Below are 20,593 nucleotides of genomic sequence, written 5' to 3'. Positions count from 1 at the left end.
TGTTCTATCTATTAGAAGCAAGTTACTAGGACTAGCACATATGCACAGGGAGAACATACCCAAAGCCATGAATATCAAGAGGCAGGGATCATTGCTAACCATGTCAGAAGCTGCATCCCATACTCCCTAAGTTCACTATGTTTAGATCTTAGCTCTTTTACAGATGATCAACGAATAATTTTTACATTCTATCCACTCATGGACTCAGTTGTGTATACTTGAATAAAAATCTCAGTTATATGATTCTTTTTAAAGTAAAAATATTTATGTCTTTTCTGTCAGGCATTGCATTGATTAAACAGAGATCTATTTCAACAAGAAGAAAAAGTAACCATCAAATTACGGAAGGTAATAGACTTGGAAAATGGATTTTATTTAGTTCAGTAGTGTCTAAATTTTAAATTGCTAATTGTAAGTAACTAGAGGCCTTTTAACTTATATCTCAGGCAATATCCTAAAAAAATGGACATGTTATTTTAATCACTTTAGTGCATCCAAATTATAGTAAAATAAATGATTGATCTGTGAAGGAAAGTAACCCTGACAGCTCTGTCATCTCTGATCTGAAGCCCATTCTGGCAATAGATGTAAGAAAAGATTTCTTCCTTAGTGTCTGCTTATTACCAGTAGTTGAAGTTTAAAGTCTGCCTCTCTCTTAGAGGAGCGAGATGGAATATTTGAATTCTGTAACCCTCCAGCCCGTATCAAAGGAAATACTGTAATGATTTTATAAATAAATAAAACCATGTGTTGATTCTGGCTTTCTGAGTCACCGTGTTCTCTGACTTTTCCTGGGACTGATTTTCAGTGAGGATACTGAGGTATATGAACCACTCAAATTATAGACAAAACAACTCACTCTTGTAGTAGAGTTCAGAACCACTCTGTTGGAGGTTTAGAAATGGCTTCTTAGAGATACAGCTGAGGATGAAGCCATTGACCTGAATGTTATCAGCTCTAACACCAGTTTTAGCTCTGATTTCCACTGTGACCTCTTTGCGTATACATTTTCTCATTGATAAGAGGAAGATGCTAAAGCGTCAGTCTCTGCCTCCTCCCAAAGCCTGAATCAAATATAAGTGTTTCATACGAATTATTATCCCATTCCCTTTAATGCAGCACTGAGATTCACTGGTACCTTCCCCCACCCCAGTTTAAGTGCTACCTGAATTTGATGCATTGATATTAAGTTTTTATGTAGATGAAAATTTCAACATCATAATTGCTTGTTACTTTTAGTAATATTTACTAAATAATTATTTATTTATTTATTTTTGTCTTTTATCTTTTTAGGGCCACACCCAAGGCACATGGAGGTTCCCAGGCTAGGGGTCTAATTGGAGCTACTGCTGCTGGTCTACGCCACAGCCACAGCAACGCCAGACCCGAGCCATGTCTGTGACCTACACCACAGCTCACGGCAACACCAAATCCTCAACATACTGAGCGAGGCCAGGGATGGAGCCAGCAACCTCATGGTTCCTCTTCAGATTTGTTTCCGCTGTGCCAAGATGGGAACTCCTTACTAAACATTTAATTATGTATCATTGTTTTTCAAATTCAGTATATTGACTTACAGTCCAGTGATGAAGGGAAAAAATTATCTAAGAAATAAAGGGAATTCAAAGAAGTTAGTCTTAGGTTTATGAGAAGGATAGAAACAAGGACTCATAGGAGGGAAATTTTTTATGCTTAGAGCTGTGAAGGAAGGCTTCAAAACGCAAGTCACATTTGATGCACAACTTGAAAGATAGTAAAATGATGGATTTTAAAATGTGGAGATTATGGGTCAGAACCCATTCCTTAAGAGGGAAGAAGAGGAGGAAAATATGGATGGCAGAAATGTATAAGCAGGGTACACAACCAACCATCTCCATCTGACTTGCTGTGCACAGTAGGTGTATACAAGAAAGTCCTAAGTGTTGAAGTTACTAAGTGGGCTTGGGATCAGATTCTGGAGAAATCTAAAGGCAAGATGCAGGAGTTTCCATGATATTTTGTTAGATGAGGAGAGTTATTATGGGTTCTGAGTGACACAGCTAAAAGGGGAGAGGCAGAGTTAAGAAGCTGGTGTCATGGCCATAAGTGGGCTACTGTACTAGGTATGATTTTCCATACACACAGCTGCTCAGTTTAAAAAATGGAATGACTGTCCCTGAAAATAACTTCCAGCCTTAAGTAGCTGACCTCATTTGAAATTATTTTCTCATTAAATTTGTGTCTAAGAGGTCAATGTCAGCTTTCAAGCTATAGTTTTTCCTTTTGGGAAAACTCAGTTTTTTGAAACAAAAAAATTTTTTTGATGGTTTTATATATATTCCTTATTCTTGCTATAGGACTTTTTTGTTGTTCAAATAAGATCTCTTGTTCTTTCAGCCAAAGAAGATTTTCTTTTCTTTATTTCCTCCAATCAGGCAGTAAATTTATAGTCCTGTGTTTGTGACATCGTGTCTGTTTCCATGGGAATGGACGTCATGGAGCATATTTAGCCCTGTGGACTTGATCCAGCTAAAAATATTTGCAAGCGTCTGAAATGTGAGGCAGTATAAACCATGGATGTTGGCTCTGCCTTGGTGTTGATGTCTTCATTGAAAATGTCAGCTGTCTATGAAAGTCAGAAAGCAATTAAAATGGCACAGAAGGGGACAACCCTGCAGAGGTGGCTTCACTGCCACCTGAACTATGTTTGAAGGATGTTTAGGAAGGTTTGTGTGTTACTGACCACAACCAAGTGAGAAGATCCTTCAAGATCTCTGTTTAATAAGAATGATTTTAACTGAAATAAAAAAAAAGAATTAAAGAATACTAGCACGGAGAAGATGTAGCATTTACCTTCTATTAAGAAACTATTGCCTTTAAATTCTTGTTCAAGTACACGCAAAACTACATAGAGACAGGGTTGCCCTGTTGACCAAGAATAACATTCTCTAACATGTAGTGCTAGTTTGACAGCCAAATTAACTCCTACAAACTAATTTTTTGGTGTTATGGAATATTTACCTGATATACAAAACTTTGAACAAGAATTGTATTTTGATACTTTTATGTTTACTTCAATAATTATCCTCAAGAATATCACTGGTGATTTTTTAATTAGTTTTTCTCAGATTATTGAGATAGAAGTGGCATACAACATTGAGGAGGGTGAAGGTGTGTAATGTGATAACTTGATAAACTTTTTGAGAAATGGTAACCACAGTAGTGTTGGTTAGCACCTTCATCACCTTACATAAGGTGTAAGGTGTCATTTGGCTTTTTTGTGGGAAGGACATTTAAGGCCTATTCTTTTAGTAATTTTCAAGCATATAATACAGTATGTTTTAGCTATCGTCACCATGCTGTACATTAGATTCCCCAGAATATATTCATATTCTTCTTATAACTGGAAGTTTTCACCCTTTGACTCATGTCTCCTCATTTCCTCTACTCTCAGTCCCTGGCACTTAGCATTCTATTCTCTATGAGTTTGTTTTTCTCAGATTTCACATATAATATTAGTTTTTCCTCTGTCTTCTTTCTCCCATTATGCCTTTTAAATTATGTCATTTGTTTCTTTTCATGTGCAAAAACTTTTAAATTTGATAAGTTCCCATTTGTTGGCTTTTGTTCTGTTGCTTGAGCTTTTGGTATCATATCCAAAACTATAGCCAAGATCTATATCAAGAAAATTTTCCCTACATTTTCTCTAGGAGTTTTATGGATATGGGTTTTACGTTTAAGTCTTTAATCCATTTTGAGTTAATTTTTGCGGATGATGTTAATTAAGATAAGAGTCCAATTCATTCTCTGTGTGAGATTATCCATTTCCCCAGGAAAATTTATTGTAGAGATATCCCTTCCCCTTTGAGTATTCTTGGCTCCTTTGTCAAAATAAGTTGACCGTATATGGAAGAATTTTTTTTTTTTTGGACTATTGATTCTGTTCCATTGATTTGTGTTTCTATTTTTATAATAGTGTTATGTTGTTTTGATTATTACAGCTTTGTGGTATAGTTTGAAATTTAGGGATTATGATGCCTCAAGCTTTGTTCTTTTTCAGGATTGCTTTGGCTTTGGGGGGTCTTTTTGGTTCTATATCAATTTTAGGATTATTTTTTTCTGTTTCTGTGGAAAAACATCATTAGGATTTTAATAAAGATTGCATTGAATCTCTATATAGCTTTGGGTGGTATAGATATTTTAGAAATACTAGTTTTTCTGATCCTGATTTTTTACATCCTTGGTTAAATGTATTCCTTAAGTATTTTATTATTTTTTAATGCTATTGTGAGTGGGATTTTTATTTTTTTTCATATATTTTGTTGTTAATGTATACAAATGAAATTTATTTCTGTATGTTGCTCTTGTATCCTGCAACTTTACTGAATTTGTTGATTAATTATAACAGTTTTTTTGGTGGAGTCTTTAGGATTTTCTATACTTAAAGTTAATCATAAGCAAACAGATACATTTAATTTTTGCTTTATTCATTTAGTTGTGTTTTATTTCTATTTCCTGCCTAGTTGCTCTGGCTAGGACTTGTAGTATTATGTTAAATGGTAGTGGTGAGAATTGGCACTCTTGTCTTGCTCCCATTCTTATAGGAGGCATCTTAAACCTTTCATCATTAAGTATGGTGTTAGTTGTGGACTTGTCTTATATGGCTTTTATAATGTTGAGGTACCAAATTTATTGAGAATTATTTTTTTTTTGGCTTTTTTGTCTTTTTAAGGCCACACCCACGGCCTATGGATGTTCCCAGGCTAGGGGCTAATCGGAGCTGTAGCCGCCGGCCTACGCCACAGCCACAGCAATGTGGGATCCGAGCTGCATCTGCAGCCTACGCCACAGCTCACAGCAATGCTGGATCCTTAACCCACTGATGGTGGCCAGGGATCGAACCCACAACCTCATGGTTCCTGGTCAGATTCGTTAACCACTGAGCCATAATGGGAACTCTGAGAATTCTTAATCAACAAAGGATATAGAATTTTTTTCAAATACTTTTCTGCATCTTTTGAGACAATAATATGATTTTAATTTTTGTTTCTGTTAATGTGGTACATCACATTTATTCATATTTGTATGTTGAACTATCCTTATATCCCAGGAATGAATCCTCCTTGGTCATGGTATATGACCCTTTTAATGTGCTGTTGAATTTGCTTGGCTAATATTTTGTTGAAATTTTTACATCTATAATCATTAAGCATTTTAACTTGTAGTTCTTCTCTTATAGTGTCCTTATCTGTCTTTGGTATCAGGGTAATGCTGGCCTTGTAAAATCAGTTGAGAAGTATTCCCTCCTCATCTATTTTTTGGAAGCATTTGAGAAGGATTAGCCTTATTTTTTAACTGTTTGGTAGAATTCACCAAGAGAACCATTTAGTCCTGGAGCTTTCTTTGTTGGAAGATATTTGATTATAGATTCAATCTTCGTGCTTGTTCATGGTCTTTTTGGATTTTATATTTCTTCATGGTTCAGTCTTGGTAGGTTGTTTGTTTCTAGGAATTTATTCATTTCTTCTAGGATATTCAATTTGCTGCCTCTTAATTTTTCATTATAGCCTCTTATGATCCTTTGTGTTTCTTTGGCATATCATAATGTCATTTCCTTCATTTCTTATTTTATTTGAGCCTTCTTTTTTTTCTCAGTAATGATTTCTAGCTAAATTTTGTCAAATTGGTTTATCTTTTAAAAAATCAGGGTGTTCACCCTGTAGCACAATGGTTTAAGAATCCAACTGCAGTTCTCAGGTACTATAGAGGCACAGACTTGATCCCCAGCCCACTGCACTGGGTTAAAGGATACAGCATTGCTGTAGCTGCAGTACAGGTCACAGCCGCAGCTCAGATTCAATCCTAGGTCTGGGAATTTCCATGTGCCACAGGTGCAGTCATTTAAAAACATCAGCTCTTAGTCATTTAAAAACACCATCACTAATCTATTGTTTTTCTGTTCTCAATTTCATGTATTTCTGATCTGATACAACTTTGGGCATAGTTCTTAATTTTCTAGTTCCTTGAGGTACAGTTAGGTTGCTTGTTTTAAAATCTTTTTTTTTCTTTTTTTTGTCTTAATGAAGACAATTTTCCCTGAAAACTGTCCTCTTAAAACTGCTGTTACAGCAACACATAAGTTTTGATATGCTTTGTTTTCATTTTTGTTTTTTTCAAGTTATTTAAAATGTTTCCTTTGATTCTTCTTTGACCCAACAAACTAGTTGTTTAGAAGTGCATATTTAATTTCCACATATTTGTGAATTTCCAGATTCCTCCTCTTATTAATTTCTAGATTCATACTATTGTGATCAGAAATTATACATAGTATGATTTCAGTCTTCTTAAACCACAAAACTAAGACTTGTTTTGTGACCTATCATATGATCTATCCTGTAGGATGTTCAGTGTGCACTGGAGAAGAATGTACATTCTGCTATAGGATGGAATGCTCTGCTATAGGATGGAATGCTGAATGCTATTAGGTTCATTTGATCTAAAATATTGTTCAAGTCCAATATTTCTTTATTGATTTTTTTGTCTGTATGATATATCCATTATTGAAAGTGGGATGTAGTAAACTCTACCATTGTTTATTTCTCCCTTCATATCTGTTAATATTTGCTTAATATTTGTGGGTATTTGATATTTGCTGCATATATATTTATAATTGTTATATTCTCTTGGTAAACTGATGTTATATTCTCTTGGTAAGCTGATTATATAATGACCTTCTTTGTTTCTTATTACAGCTTTTGGCTTAAAGACAATTTTATCTGATGTAACTATAGCTACCATGCTGTCTTTTCATCTCCACTTGCATGGCATGTTTTTTGTTTTTGTTTTTTTGTTTTTTAACCTCTGTTCACTTTGAATCCTATGTGTATCTTTAAAGCTAAAGTGAGTCTTGCAGGCAGGACATATTTGGATTCTTTAAAAAATTTCATCAAGCCACTCTTTGTTTTTTGATTGGATAACTTAACCATATACATCTGGAGTAATTTTGTTAAGTAAAAACTTACTAATGTAATCTCAGTGTTTTCTTGCTGTTTTGTAGTTCCTTTGTTCCTTTCTTGCTGCTTTCCTTTGTGAATTGATGATTTTCTGTAGTAATACACTTAGATTCCTTTCTCTTTACCTTTTGTGTATCTATTTTAGGTTTTTGCCTTGTGGTTACCATGAGGCTTACATAAAACATTTCATAATTATAATAGTCTTTTGATTTTGATAACCACTTAATTTTGCATGCAAGTGTTTATCCTTTTAGTTTTCCATCATATAGTTTTAATGTCACAATCTATTTTTATATTGTGTATTTATTAACAAATTATTGTAACCATAGTTATTTTTAATACTTTTGTCCTTGAGCTTTTATACTAGAGAATATGTGTTTAATATACCACTATGTTACACTATTAGAGTATTCTAAATGTGACTATATGCTCACTAGCTGTCTGTCAAATTTTGCTGTCATTGCTATTGGGAGTGAGCACAAGGAACTGACTACAGGATGGGGGTATATGTAGGTAAGATGTATAGAGTACTGAGGTTACCCATTGGTTGGTTGAGGGATCCATGGGTGAATCATCCCCAGTGGCTCATGGGCAGGCTTCTTGATAGAGTCTGTAGGTTTTAAAGTAGGCTCCATGCCACTTTAAAACCTTCTGAAAGTCCTGTCTGCTGCTCTTAGCCTCTTCTCACTCCCCAGTTATATAAGTCATGGATGAAGTGAGAGAAAAATGGCCTTCTTTGGCAGCACCCTGTACAGCAGAGGAAACCAGGTACTCACACACTTTTACTTTTCTCTGCAGAAGAAATCACCAGGCTGAAAAATTCTCTCTTGGCATTGAGCAGTACCATCTTGGTGGAGGGGATAATACAGATAAAGTCAAAATGTTCCTCTTACCCACTCTAATATATCCAAACTTGAATTTTTTTTTTTAATTCCTCTAATGGTTCCTGGAATTTGATCCACTGGAAATCTGTACTTCCACAAAAGCTCTTTTGTCTGTGAGTGGTGGTCTAACACAGTGTTTGTCAAGGGCTCCTAGACTGTGGCTAAGAAGGGCTGGAGACAGTTCATGAGACACTGTGGGGTCCACAGCTAGGACTGAGGGTGGTATACCTGTTACCCAGTGCATGGATGGGCAAGATTGCTTCTGGGTTCTATGCCATATGGTGCTGAATCCTATAGCTCTCACAAAGGTACTTTTGTCTGCAGATGGATGCTGAATTATTGTTGGGTAAGGGATACAATGAGGTATGTTTTATTTGGACATGTTGCTATCAATCCAGGGAGCTGTATGATTCTGGATTTTTAAAAAGAGATGTGAAAAGATCATTTAAGGACGGTTGCAACTTTACCATGAAATGAAGAACTGTTTCATCTGTTAGCACTTAATCAGTGAATATCTGTGATTCACTGTTTCGCATAGATTTTCCTTGTTTTCTTGTAGTTATATCTTGAATTGGCTCTGGAAAATATCCTGCTCATCTAGTCAGTCATGTTCTTTGAGTAAGATTGTGTCCATCCTCAGATCCTATTGAGGGCTCTCAATGGTTAATCCAGACATATTACCTAATGATTGCTTTATGGATAGTATGACATTTTGACAAATATTCACACTGTCATACTCACATGCAAGGATTCCTCTCCATACCAATGATGTTCACTGTGGTCACATGACATATTTTCGTCAGTGCCAATGGAATGTGAAGAGTGATGGTCTATGCCACATCCAAGAAATCACTTTAAATGTGATTTTCCTTTCTGTCAGAGAATGTGTATATCAGTCAGGACTCGAAAGAATATAAAACTATGAGTTTTATAGGATGAAGTACTTATTTTAAGAATTAGAACTTACATATGGAAAGACATGCGGAAGTTGAAGTTATAGGCAAATATTTTGAGTATCAGAGAAGTCATTAATGAATCTCAGAAGTTAAGCACATCCAGCCACAGAAGGGGAGGTTGTGGTGAGGTCTTTTTCCATATGCATCCACAATCAAACCTTTACTGGTGTGTGTGAAACCACTATTGGTCAACAAGATAACATTAAACAATGACAATTAAATGCAGAACAAAATGAGCAAGGCTAAATTACCCAGTCTATTTAGAATGATTTTCTGTATTGAATCCATGAACTATACTTCCTCATCTATTTATCATGGTATGATACTGTGACGTTCTTCGGAGAGTAATGGCCACTGTTTTACTTCTGACTTCAGACATAAAGCAAAATCTTCTTAAACTCTAATATGAAGCTTTAGAGGGAAATAGGTTCTAGAAAACAGTTCTCAGCTTAACAGATGCATAGTACACGACATTGCAATGGGTATTTCCCATCTTGGGACTACTCCTTCAACCTGGATCAGAATAAAGAATACATGGCATGGGACAACAGCTGAAACAGAGCTTTAGCCCAACCATCAGCTCTTATATAATACAAACAAAAAAGTATTTGTACTAAGCCACTGAGATGTTGGAATTGTTTGTGATTATAGTACACTTAATTCATAGGGAAACTGATACTGGAGTGAGGGGCCGCCGAATCCCAAAGCCAAAAATATGTATCATTTATTTTGTTGTCGGTTAGGGAGAAAACAAATCTGGAAAAAATAGCAACCTGTGTTTTCAATATTTCATAAAATGCACAATGGATAACTTAGAGAACAAATAATGACATAATAAAATTGTCCTGGCCACTCCACAAATGCAAGGGAAAAAACAGACATAAAGAGACGTAAAGGTTAGAATGGAAGAATTGAAACTCTATATGAATAGACAACATGTATGTAGAATATCACAAGGCATTTCCAAATATTACTGGAATTAAGTCAATTTAGCAAACCCACAGGATGGGTCAGTTAAAAAAATAGTATTTTTCAATACTGCAATTAAAATAGAAAGTCAAATAAAAATAGAGAAAAAATTCTAATAAAATTAAAAGATATAAAATTATATGGTTATCAACCAATGGAAAAATTGGCGAAAGACCTGAATAGACTGTTCTCCAAGGAAGATATACAGATGGCCAGCAAACACATGAAAAAATGCTCAACATTGCTGATTATAAGAGAAATGCAAATCAAAACTACCATGAGATACCACCTCACACCAGTCAGAATGGCCATCATTCATAAGTCCACAAATAACAAGTGCTAGAGGGGCTGTGGAGAAAAGGGAACCCTCCTGCACTGCTGGTGGGAATGTAAACTGGTACAGCCACTATGGAGAACAGTTTGGAGATACCTTAGAAATCTATACATAGAACTTCCATGTGACCCCGCAATCCCACTCTTGGGCATCTATCCGGACAAAACTCTCCTTAAAAGAGACACATGCACCCGCGTGTTCATTGCAGCACTATTCACAATAGCCAGGACATGGAAACAACCCAAATGTCCATCGACAGATGATTGGATTCAGAAGAGGTGGTATATATACACAATGGAATACTACTCAGCCATAAAAAGGAATGACATAATGCCATTTGCAGCAACTTGGATGGAACTAGAGAATCTCATCCTGAGTGAAATGAGCCAGAAAGACAAAGACAAATACCATATGATATCACTTATAACTGGAATCTAATATCCAGCACAAATGAACATCTCCTCAGAAAAGAAAATCATGGACTTGGAGAAGAGACTTGTGGCTGCCTGCTGGGAGGGGGAGGGAGTGGGAGGGATCGGGAGCTTGGGCTTATCAGACACAACTTAGAATAGATTTACAAGGAGATCCGCTGAGCAGCATTGAGAACTATGTCTAGATACTCATATTGCAACAGAACAAAGGGTGGGGGGTAAAAAAAATGTATGCATATAAGGATAACTTGATCCCCTTGCTGTACAGTGGGAAAAAATAAATTAAAAATAAATTAAAAAATTAATTAATGGTCAAAAATAAAAATAAATAAATAAAATTATAAGGTTAAACAGATGTTCCAGACCTGTGAACTGAAAACTACTAAACATTGTTGTGAGAAATGAAAAACAGCACACATAAATGAAAGGAGGCCAAATTCATAGACTGGAAATCTCAACATTATCAAGATGTCTAGTCTCTCTCAATTCACCTGAAGAGTCAAAGGAATAACAATGAATAATCCAGCAGAAAATTTTGTCTTTTTGGTAGAAATTTGAATAATAATTTTAAATTTACATGAAAATGCTGATGACCTAGAAGAGCTAAAATAATTTTTACCAAAAAAAAAAAAAATGAAGTAGTTTTCTGCTTGATAAATAAATTGGTGGGATAGGAGAGACTCCAGATGTAGGCCACATATGCTATATTAGCTGATTTTCAATAATGTTACCAGGTTAGGTCTTTGTGAGATATGATAATTTTCAATAAGTGGTGCTAAGACAATTGGATATCTGCATTTAAGAAAAAAAACAATATTTTACACAGAGTACATCACTGTGAGTTATAGACATAAATGTAAAAAAAGAAGAAATGTCTACAAAAATGGTAGAGATTCTTGATAACCTTGGGGCAAGCATATTTCTTTAGTTGCATAAAGCAATAAACATTCAAAGAAATGATAAATTACGCTTTGACAAAATTAAACATCTATTCTTCAGAAACACTGTTCTACTTACAGTATTCTCTTTATGTTGTTTATAATATAGATTGTATTATATCTATTATTTGTATAGCCAAAACTTAAAACAGTATAAAATTTATTCCGCAAAAGAATTTCTAAACAAGTTGTATGACATTCATACAGTGGAATGCCGCTCAGCAGCAATAAGGGGTGAACAATTGAAACAACATAGTGATATGCAACAACATGGATAAACCTTTAAAACACACTTCAGGGCAGAAGCTAGACCCAAAGCACACATACTGTATGATGAGGGTTGGCAAAATTTCTCTGTAAAGATCGGAAATACTGTAGTTTTTCAGAGCCATGTGGTCTCTATCACAACTACTCAGCTCTGCCACTGTGGCATGAAATCAGTGACAGAGAAGATGCATGAGTTTGTTTACATGGAGTTCTAAAACAGATCAAACATCTATAATGATAGAATTCAAAATAGAAGTAGCCTAAGATACAGGTAGGATGGCAAAGTCATTGCTAAGGAGCAGGAGGGAATTTTCTGGTGTGAAGTAAATGTTCTATATTTTTATTGGAGTGGTGGTTATGCAGAGCTTACATTTGTCAAAACTTAAGAACTCATTTTATGTAGAAATAAGAGCATCTGCACAGGTGTGGAGACAAGAAATGACAAGGAGAGTGCAATTTTAATGTTCTTAGGTTTAATTTCAGACTTCTGGTTTATTTAGGGCTGTAGGTGGTTGTTAAATTAGGACTCATTCCCAGGCAAGGATGGAATCTCAACAGGACTTGCAAAAGAAGAAGGAGGGTAATCCAAAACATGTTTTATAATCCTTACTTCCTCACCTACACCAAGTATATTAAAGAGTTGGCATAGAAATGTCAAAATTTGGGAGGGATTACTATGCGAAGAGTCACTAGAGTTCTGTTGACCCCTTCCCGGGACTTGAAGAGGCCATTTCCTTCTTATGTAAGCCTAGAAGGCCTTCAAGGAGACAAACTGAAGAGTTTCACCTGTGCTTTCAGTTGGCTGAATGAATATGGTTTCACATCTGCCCCTGAGAAAATTAAGAGGCAAGAAACCGTGGCCTGTGGCTCAGGACTGACACTCATAATAGAGACAGAATAGCTTTTGGAATACACTTCCAGGCCAAGGATGATCCGTTTTCCAGGAAAAAAAAATATGCTTTGGTTCAAGAGGAATGAGGTGACCCCCAAATAAAATCGTTTTTATAGAGTTTCTTGAACAAAGGACATTCGACCATAGGATGAAGAGCCTTGGATAAGGCAACTGCTAGTGAGAGTCCCAAGCAATGGAAGTGCTCTGAAAAACCCATAAGGAAGCTCCTGTAAAATGGATAATGTCTTTGTATTGGCAAGCCTAAGGGTAACCAATACCAAATTATGTCTGTACCAGTCCTTTTCCCCTTTGCTCCTCTTGTCCTTTGCTCCTCTTTCTTCCTGTTTCAATTCTGAAGACCTAGACATAGCCCATGGGGTGTGGAAGCAAAAAGAAGACTCTCAGATGGAAAAAAAAAAGAAGAAACTGAATGACATCACCTTTTCCATTGTGGCATCTGGCCTGAAAGCAGCCCCATTTTGAAAATTCGAGATATTTAGGCTGCAGACATTTTAAAAAAATTATTGCATATATGAATTTGTGAGTCTCTTGCAAAAACTTTGCCCATTTCCAAGGATCTCTGGCTTCTTTGAAGAATCTGGATTTTAGTTTAACCCAAAGGGTTGACTTTCTAGTCATTTCTTAAATAACCCAGAATGCTTTAAGTGCTCTTGCCTCTTCAGCCTTATCTCCTACTCTACCCTGTCATTTCTTGGATAGATTAGAATCATTTAACCCCTCCTATAGCTCTAGTCTTCTCTCTTGCTCTTCTGTTAAATGCACCTTCAGATCACATTAGCATTTCTTTGCTCTTCCCTGGATTCATCTTTTACTTTTTTTTTTTTTTTTGACCTTTTGTCATTACTTTTAAGGCCCTGGTGATGTACTTTCCTCCCATCTCTACCTTATGAGACCCGACCCATCTTTCAAATGTTACTTCCTTTATAAATGATTTTCTCACTCAGAATTTCTCTCTCTCCTACAACATATTATGGCTTATAGTATTTAACATGTTATCTGTGATAGTATAACTATTTTGGCATTGTGTTTTTATTTATAATCAACAAACTAACATATGCATGGTCTGTCTTAAAAATTCCAACAATGAAATGGTAAAAACTATAAATCTACCTTCACGTGGTTACTCACTCTCTTCCCTGTTTCCACTCTACAGTGTAATATTTTGGAAACTTTTATGTTGTTTCTGTAGGTTCCATATTTGTTAAATAGTCCCACATAGTTACATGGTTCATAGGATTAATTGAGATAATCTATAGAAAATACTTAACAGCACCTGGCATATAGTGATTACTCAATATTAGTTATCTTCTTTATTATGCTTACATTATTGTTAACATCCTTTCAGATTTTTCCTATGCACATTGTATTTCCTTTTGAAAATGGCAGTACACAGACAGCCTATATATTTCATAGGCATATTTCCCATCCCATGTCGAAGGTTCTTATACTTTTTTTTTTCCTGTTTAAATATTTCTGAAGAGATTTAGCATAAATCTGCTATGTCAAAAGTTTTAAATGTTTGAGATTTTGATACTACTTTGAAACATTACCTTACTGTATCTTATTTCACCATACTTCTACCAGCATTGGGTACTGGTTTGTTTTTTTTGGGGGGGGGATCAATTGGATGCAAAAATGATAACCCCTTATTATTTCAATTTACAATTCTTTGATTATTGGCAAGGCTAAGGATCTTCAAATATATTGGGTTTCTGTATATTTCCTTTTCTGTTAATTGCTTTTCTACTTAATTTCCCCAATTTTAAATAGGGTTGTGGTCTTTTCCTTGTGTCTGGAGTACTGCCCCACATTATCTAATATGGTTATGCATTGGCATACTCTTATTAAATTTTATAAAAAAATCTCCTTTGGATTTTTAAATTTCTATTTTTATTTTTGGTCTTTTTAGGGCTGCACCCATGGCATATGGAGGTTCCCAGGCTAGGTGTCAAATCCAAGCTTCAGCTGCTGGCCTATGCCACAGCCACAACAATGTAGGGATCCAAGCCATGTCTGTGACCTACAACATAGCTCATGGTAATGCCAGATCCTTAACCCACTGAGTGAGGCCAGGGATCAAACCTGTGTCCTCATGGATGCTAGTCACATTCACCAACTGCTGAGCCACAACCAGATTTTTTTTTATAATTATATACATAAAATGAGGAGAATTAACTTTTTTTATAATATTTTCTTGCTATCCAGATTCAGAGATTCTGAATTACTCAAATCTATTACTTAATACAATGCCATTGAATATTGTCTGGTATTCATGTTTAAATTGTGAAGTGATATATGTCCTAACATATGCATTTGTGTGTGTGTGTGTGTGTGTGTGCATACACATGTGTGTGAGAGAGAGGGTGTGTGCGTATTACTTCTAATTGGGAAAGTTCAGTTATTTGAGCTGTCCTCTTCTTTTGTTCGAAGGGGAAGACAATGAGAAGATAATTAAATTTTAAGTGCTGGGAACAATGATGTTTTAGGGTTCATAGCTTTCCCTCCAAAACAAGAATGAGGGGGAATATAAATTTGGTATGTATGACTGTGAGAGAACTTTATTGGTATAACAGTTTTAACTTTGGCATGATCTTAAAAAAATATATGGTTATTCCTTAGGCATCTGCATGATTTGTTATACTAGCAAGGCTCAGTGAATCAATATGGCTGTGCACTGTAGAAATGTAAAATTCTAAAATCTCATTTTTTATTTCCATTGTTTATGTCTGTAACAAACTTACGATTAAATTGAATAAATGTGATAATGTTCTGTATATAAAAACTACTTCAACTAACTCTGCCACATTAGGAAAGCACAAATATCATTTTAGTGACAACTGCACAATTTGAAGTCTCCTCTAAGTTTTAATGCCTACTTGGGGAAGCAATTATAATGGTAATAGTTAGCTGTTTCTTACCTTTTTTGTAGAAGGTGAATGGTCTAATCTCAGGATATGACATAAATGACTTTGAATTGACAACAGGAGGAATCTTCTTACCAATAAAAGAGCGATTCTCATTGAGGGGCTACTGACAAAAGCGCTTGAAAATATACTCTTTAGAAGCACAAGTTTTCTTTGATTAATTTTATTGGGATCCCTATAAACCAAACAACTAGAACAGAAGGGTAAATCTTTGCGTTTAAATTCACAATTTGGGTATGTTTCTTAACTGTCCCTTCTTTTTCAGATCACCAGCTTTAATAAAGCTCGCATAGTTTCAGTACGGAAAATTTCATAAATAAATAGAAGCTATATCATACTAACCTAGAGTCTGGAATGATTTAAAATATTTCCTTTGATATGATTCCCAAATTCTACATAAAAGTAAAGTAATAACACAGAAATAAAGCATAAAGTGGCATGTCTAGAACTTTTATAACTAGCGTGACTTTAAGCAAAATGAGTAAGAGAACAAAGATTTAATGACTTGGTTTTTCTCTCTTTTTTTCTTTTGGAAAGGCTGGTGTTCTATGGGGAAACTAGAACAATCCACAGTGCAAAATAAAATTTGGGGGAGTATGGAAATTGATTTTTTCATCGTAAAGATTCATAGGTACTCTGAGATGGATTTTTTTTTAAATTTTTATTTATTTGTCAAAGCAGTTTAGAAAGAGTTAGCTAGGCCTGTGCTAAAAAAAAAAAAAGCATAGAAGAGGAACAATTCTGAATATAATAATAATAACAATAAATATTATTAAATGAAATATAAAGTATATTCTTCAGCTGAATGTGAAGCTGCAGGAAAATATTGTTACAAGCTGTGATAGAACAAAACTTTGTCAAATAACTTTCTTTCCCTGGGTGTAAAAGTTATTTCATTTTAATGGAACAGATTGCGTATTTGAGGAGGAGGAGCTGGCAATTGGTAGTCCCAAAGAGAGTGAAATAAAAAATCAAATTGATTTTGTGTTATAAGGTATTATTGATTTTTATTTTTGTAATAAGTTTATCTTCTTATATGTCTTTTTGGGGGGGGTCATTTCTAACAAAATTTTGTTGTTTTGGCATGTGTAAACCTAAGGATTTATTTACCCCTTGGAATGATCAAATTAAAATTTTTGGGTAGTGCTCTTTTCTCAAGAAGCCATTTTCTCAATCAGTTATTTCTGTTGCTTCGAAAACACTACCTATATCAGTATCTTTTAAACTTGAGCATAAATCAGAATCATCTGGAGAGCTTGTTATACCACAGAAGGCAGGGACTCTACCCCAGCAGTAAGTGATTTAGTAGTTGAGGGGCGAGCCCAGAGATTTGCATATTTAACAGTTCTCAGGTGATTCTGGTGGAGTAGCTTTGTGAACCATTGGTTTATCTACCTTATTTGAATTCCAGTGTCTGCTTTCCCCTCCTCTTCAAACCTGAAGGTGCCTGGTTCTGAAGCTAGAGGTTTGAAATTTCTTCATGTTTTTCATCTTCAGGACCAAGAAAAGCTAAGCAGGCGGTGTATGATAATCCAGTCTTCAGGAAGTCAGCATTAAGCCGACCATATTTCTAAGCTTGGCTGTGCTCGTGCTCCCCTTCTCAAGGTAACTTTAATATTCTTAATTTCTCTCAAATGTTCTGGGTTTTTTCCTTTACGGTCTTTTTAATGTTCATATTTTGTTCCAAGTAATAGCCTCCTAATATATCGTGCCTCCATTCTCTTCTAAGAGATTTTGTGTTTTACCCAGATAATTTTCCACAACACTGCTTTGCCTAAACCACTCCTCCCTGAGTGATTAAGTGAAATAGACGGATGTTTAAAAATGCTAACGCATCCTTTATATCGCCGTTAAACTGAAAATCCTGCGATTGCTCCCAGTGCCTGGACATATTTCCCAGCTATTGGTGTATAAGCTAGGAAGGTGATATATTTTCCCAGAGTGAACCCACTCCTTTACTGTCTCTTGGGTCTTGTTGTGATTGTTGCTCAGATTGTCTCCCCCATCCCCATGTCCATGTCAAGGAATTTAGATGATTTACTTGTTGATATGGGAACTAAGATTTGGAAATGTAGGTTAAAAACAAACCTACTTTGCCTTTGCATAATTCCCTCCTTCTCTAAAGAGGCTGGGTTTTTGTTCTTTTCTGGACATATTTCTAAATCATTGTATACCATCTTCCTGCTGCATGAGGTGCACTCTTGAATTTCATTCCTTAATTTAACCAAGTTCTGTCCTTTCTTTAAACTACTGCACAATCCTCTACCCTGTCGTCCCTGTAGAGTTTTTCCTTAGCTTCTCCAAGCTCCCAAATTGCCTCCCTCCACAGCTCTTTTGTGCTCTTTTCATGTACTCCTTTAGGACTTAGCCTCTTAAATGTTTCATTCAGTTCTCTATATCCAGTCAATTAAAACTTTGCACCATGTAAGAGCTTCTGTGGCTATAAGTGGCACTGGGGTGTTTTTACAAATAGTGTTTGGTAATGTTTTTTAAAATATTCTGTAAAAATATAACAGCAATGCTTTGGCATCCTATTGAAACACAAAATGCGAAGCAAAATTTCGGGCTTTTGTGTTTGGAGTTCTGAGTTGATGCTGTGGTACTTTTGAAAAAGGAGGAGACTAAGAGAATAGCCTGTGCCAATTTGCGTGTGTGTGTCCCAGAAGATTGGGTTCATGTTGATGCAGTTTGATTACCCTGGTATCTGGATACCAAGCTGGTGGTAAGGGACACAAGCCTGATGTATTAAACAAACTTGGTCATGATTTTCTCTGGCTAATTTTACAGGCATTACAAGTCATGAACATACCCTTTGAAATTTCTTGTAATGCAGTGAATAGTTTTATCTAATATGTGCCTATGGTTTCTTATTTTATCTCATGACTTTGGGTTGGGGAACTACTGACTATATTATTTTAAATAGCTATGTATCAGTTTTATTACTTACATTCTTAAATATTCACGTATCATTAGAACACTAAAAAAACCCTCATATTTAGTTAAAAGTTACTCATGAGTTTATATAAGATCTTAGTGAAATCTGCTTTTCATCCTCAGTTTTTTCAGTCTTTTATGTTTCTTTCAAGGGTCGAGTTCTCTATTAGTATTTTTCACTACAAAATTCCTCTTTCAATTTTTTTTTTTGAGTGGTAAGAATGAGTTGGTTAAGTATGGATGATTATTTTACTCCCTTTGCCTCATTAACATGGAATGAGAATCAGGAGGAGAACCCAATGAGAAACATGTTGGGAAGAGCCCTAATAGCATATATTGGGAGCCATCTGTGTTGGTAGAAGGTTGAACTAATTTGATTCATTAAATCAGTTGGTGAATAAGGAAGCAAATTTCAGAAAGGGTTGGTTTATGTAGTTTTTCTTCATAGTTAAACTTAAGTACAAGGCCACAAAAGTTCAATTGCTATGAATGTAGCACATTCAGGAATATAAGAATGACTGCATTTAGGGATTTTCTTTGTCAAGAGGAATAAGAGAATCAGTTGTTAGCTCTCCCCTCCTTCCCTCCTCCCACATTCAGCATTGGGTGCCATTTTGGCACTAAACCAGTATGATCCGTCTCAATTACTGGCCTGATTCTCATTTTCTCCAAATCTTGAATATTGTAAAGGAGTATGTGTCATTCTTAATTGGAGCTCTTAGTCCCAAAAGGAAAGAAGAAAATGATAAGAATAGTATTGCCAAATTTACCTCACAACTTAGTGTTTTAGAATCTCCTCTAAGTCCGTGTAAGCTGGGAATATCTCACCAGTAAGAAACTCTACAATATTGCATTTCCTTAGCTAATAAATAGAAATATGTAGAGGTTTTATCATTCCATTGTTTCATATGTGTGAATATCTAAGTAGGCTTACAGGTCATTGTTACTTTTTTAATCAGTGTGTTCCTTAAGCACAGCCTACCCCATTCACTATGGCTATAACTTCTTGATAAAACTTGGTAGACACTCTATAAAAAGAGTACCCAACACATGGCCAATATTCATGGACTTAATTTTTATGAAGCATCTTTTATGCAATTCTGGCATCTTCAAGCTCAGCTTACTAGATTTGCTGATACTTGCAAGGATGTATTTGTTCAAGTTCAAACAAGGTTGCAGTTACTCATTTTTCGCAAACCCTTTCTAAGTAATTCCCTACCCAAGCCTTCTTGGTGTTTACAATAGGCTGCAGTCTTCCTTGCATGAAAAAAATATAGGGCATGGGAAAAACCAGAGGAAAACTCTGAAAAAGTATAGGGAAGGGGGAAAAGGGTGGGTTATAGGGTTACAAGACTATTTATTTAAAAGAGAGTAAATTGATGATTGACCCGGCATAAGGTTTGGCTTAGTAGCTTAATCATGGGGATGCATTTTCCAAGCCTTAATGAATCCTATTTCTTGCTTGGATCCATAGTTCTTTTACCTTCTACACTTTGTCTCTTTTCCCTCTGTATTTGTCTGCCCAAGCTGTGATAAAATGTTGTAGACTGGCTGGTGTGGAAAAACAAAAACAAAAACGTATGCTTACTTTCTCATGGTTTTGAGAGATAGAAGTTTATGATAAAGCTTGTGTCTCCCTTGGTTTCTGGTGAAGCTTTCTTCCTGACTTGGAGAGGGCCAGCATCTTTTGTGTCCTATATGGCCCTTGCTTGATGTGTCTGCATGGATATAGAGAGAAAGATCTCTGGTGTCTCTACTCACAAGGACACTAATCCTGTTGGATCAGGGCCCCACCTTTATAACTTCATTTAACTTTAATTATCTTCCTAAAGATACAATTTCTAAATACAGATACATTGTAGGTTAGGGCTTCACCAGGTAAATATTGGGGGGAACAAAACCTTCAGTCTATATGCCCTTTTATTTCCCTTCCTCACATAATAGGTCTGTCATTTCATGCTTTGTGACTACCTAACTTCCCTTTGTGGCTTCATGTAGTATATTGCTTTCTTCCTTCTGGTTTTTCGATAGTGAATTCTACCAGGCTGCAT

At 35.6% G+C, this 20,593-nt stretch overlaps 1 long non-coding RNA gene across 1 annotated transcript in view; it reads left to right on the top strand.

The window, feature by feature from the left end:
- The window catches only part of LOC110260826, a 348,389-nt gene that overhangs the window by 170,966 nt on the left and 156,830 nt on the right, over positions 1-20,593 (top strand). The window contains exon 6 of the long non-coding RNA XR_002344343.1: positions 17,106-17,213. This is a non-coding gene — a long non-coding RNA (uncharacterized LOC110260826). The remainder of the gene's footprint in view (positions 1-17,105; positions 17,214-20,593) is intronic.

This window comes from Sus scrofa, chromosome 5 (genome assembly GCF_000003025.6).
Source record: "Sus scrofa isolate TJ Tabasco breed Duroc chromosome 5, Sscrofa11.1, whole genome shotgun sequence".
NCBI classification, from domain to species: domain Eukaryota; kingdom Metazoa; phylum Chordata; class Mammalia; order Artiodactyla; family Suidae; genus Sus; species Sus scrofa.
The sequence above is the reverse complement of the archived record's forward strand: the minus strand, read 5'-3'. Positions and strand labels throughout refer to the sequence as shown.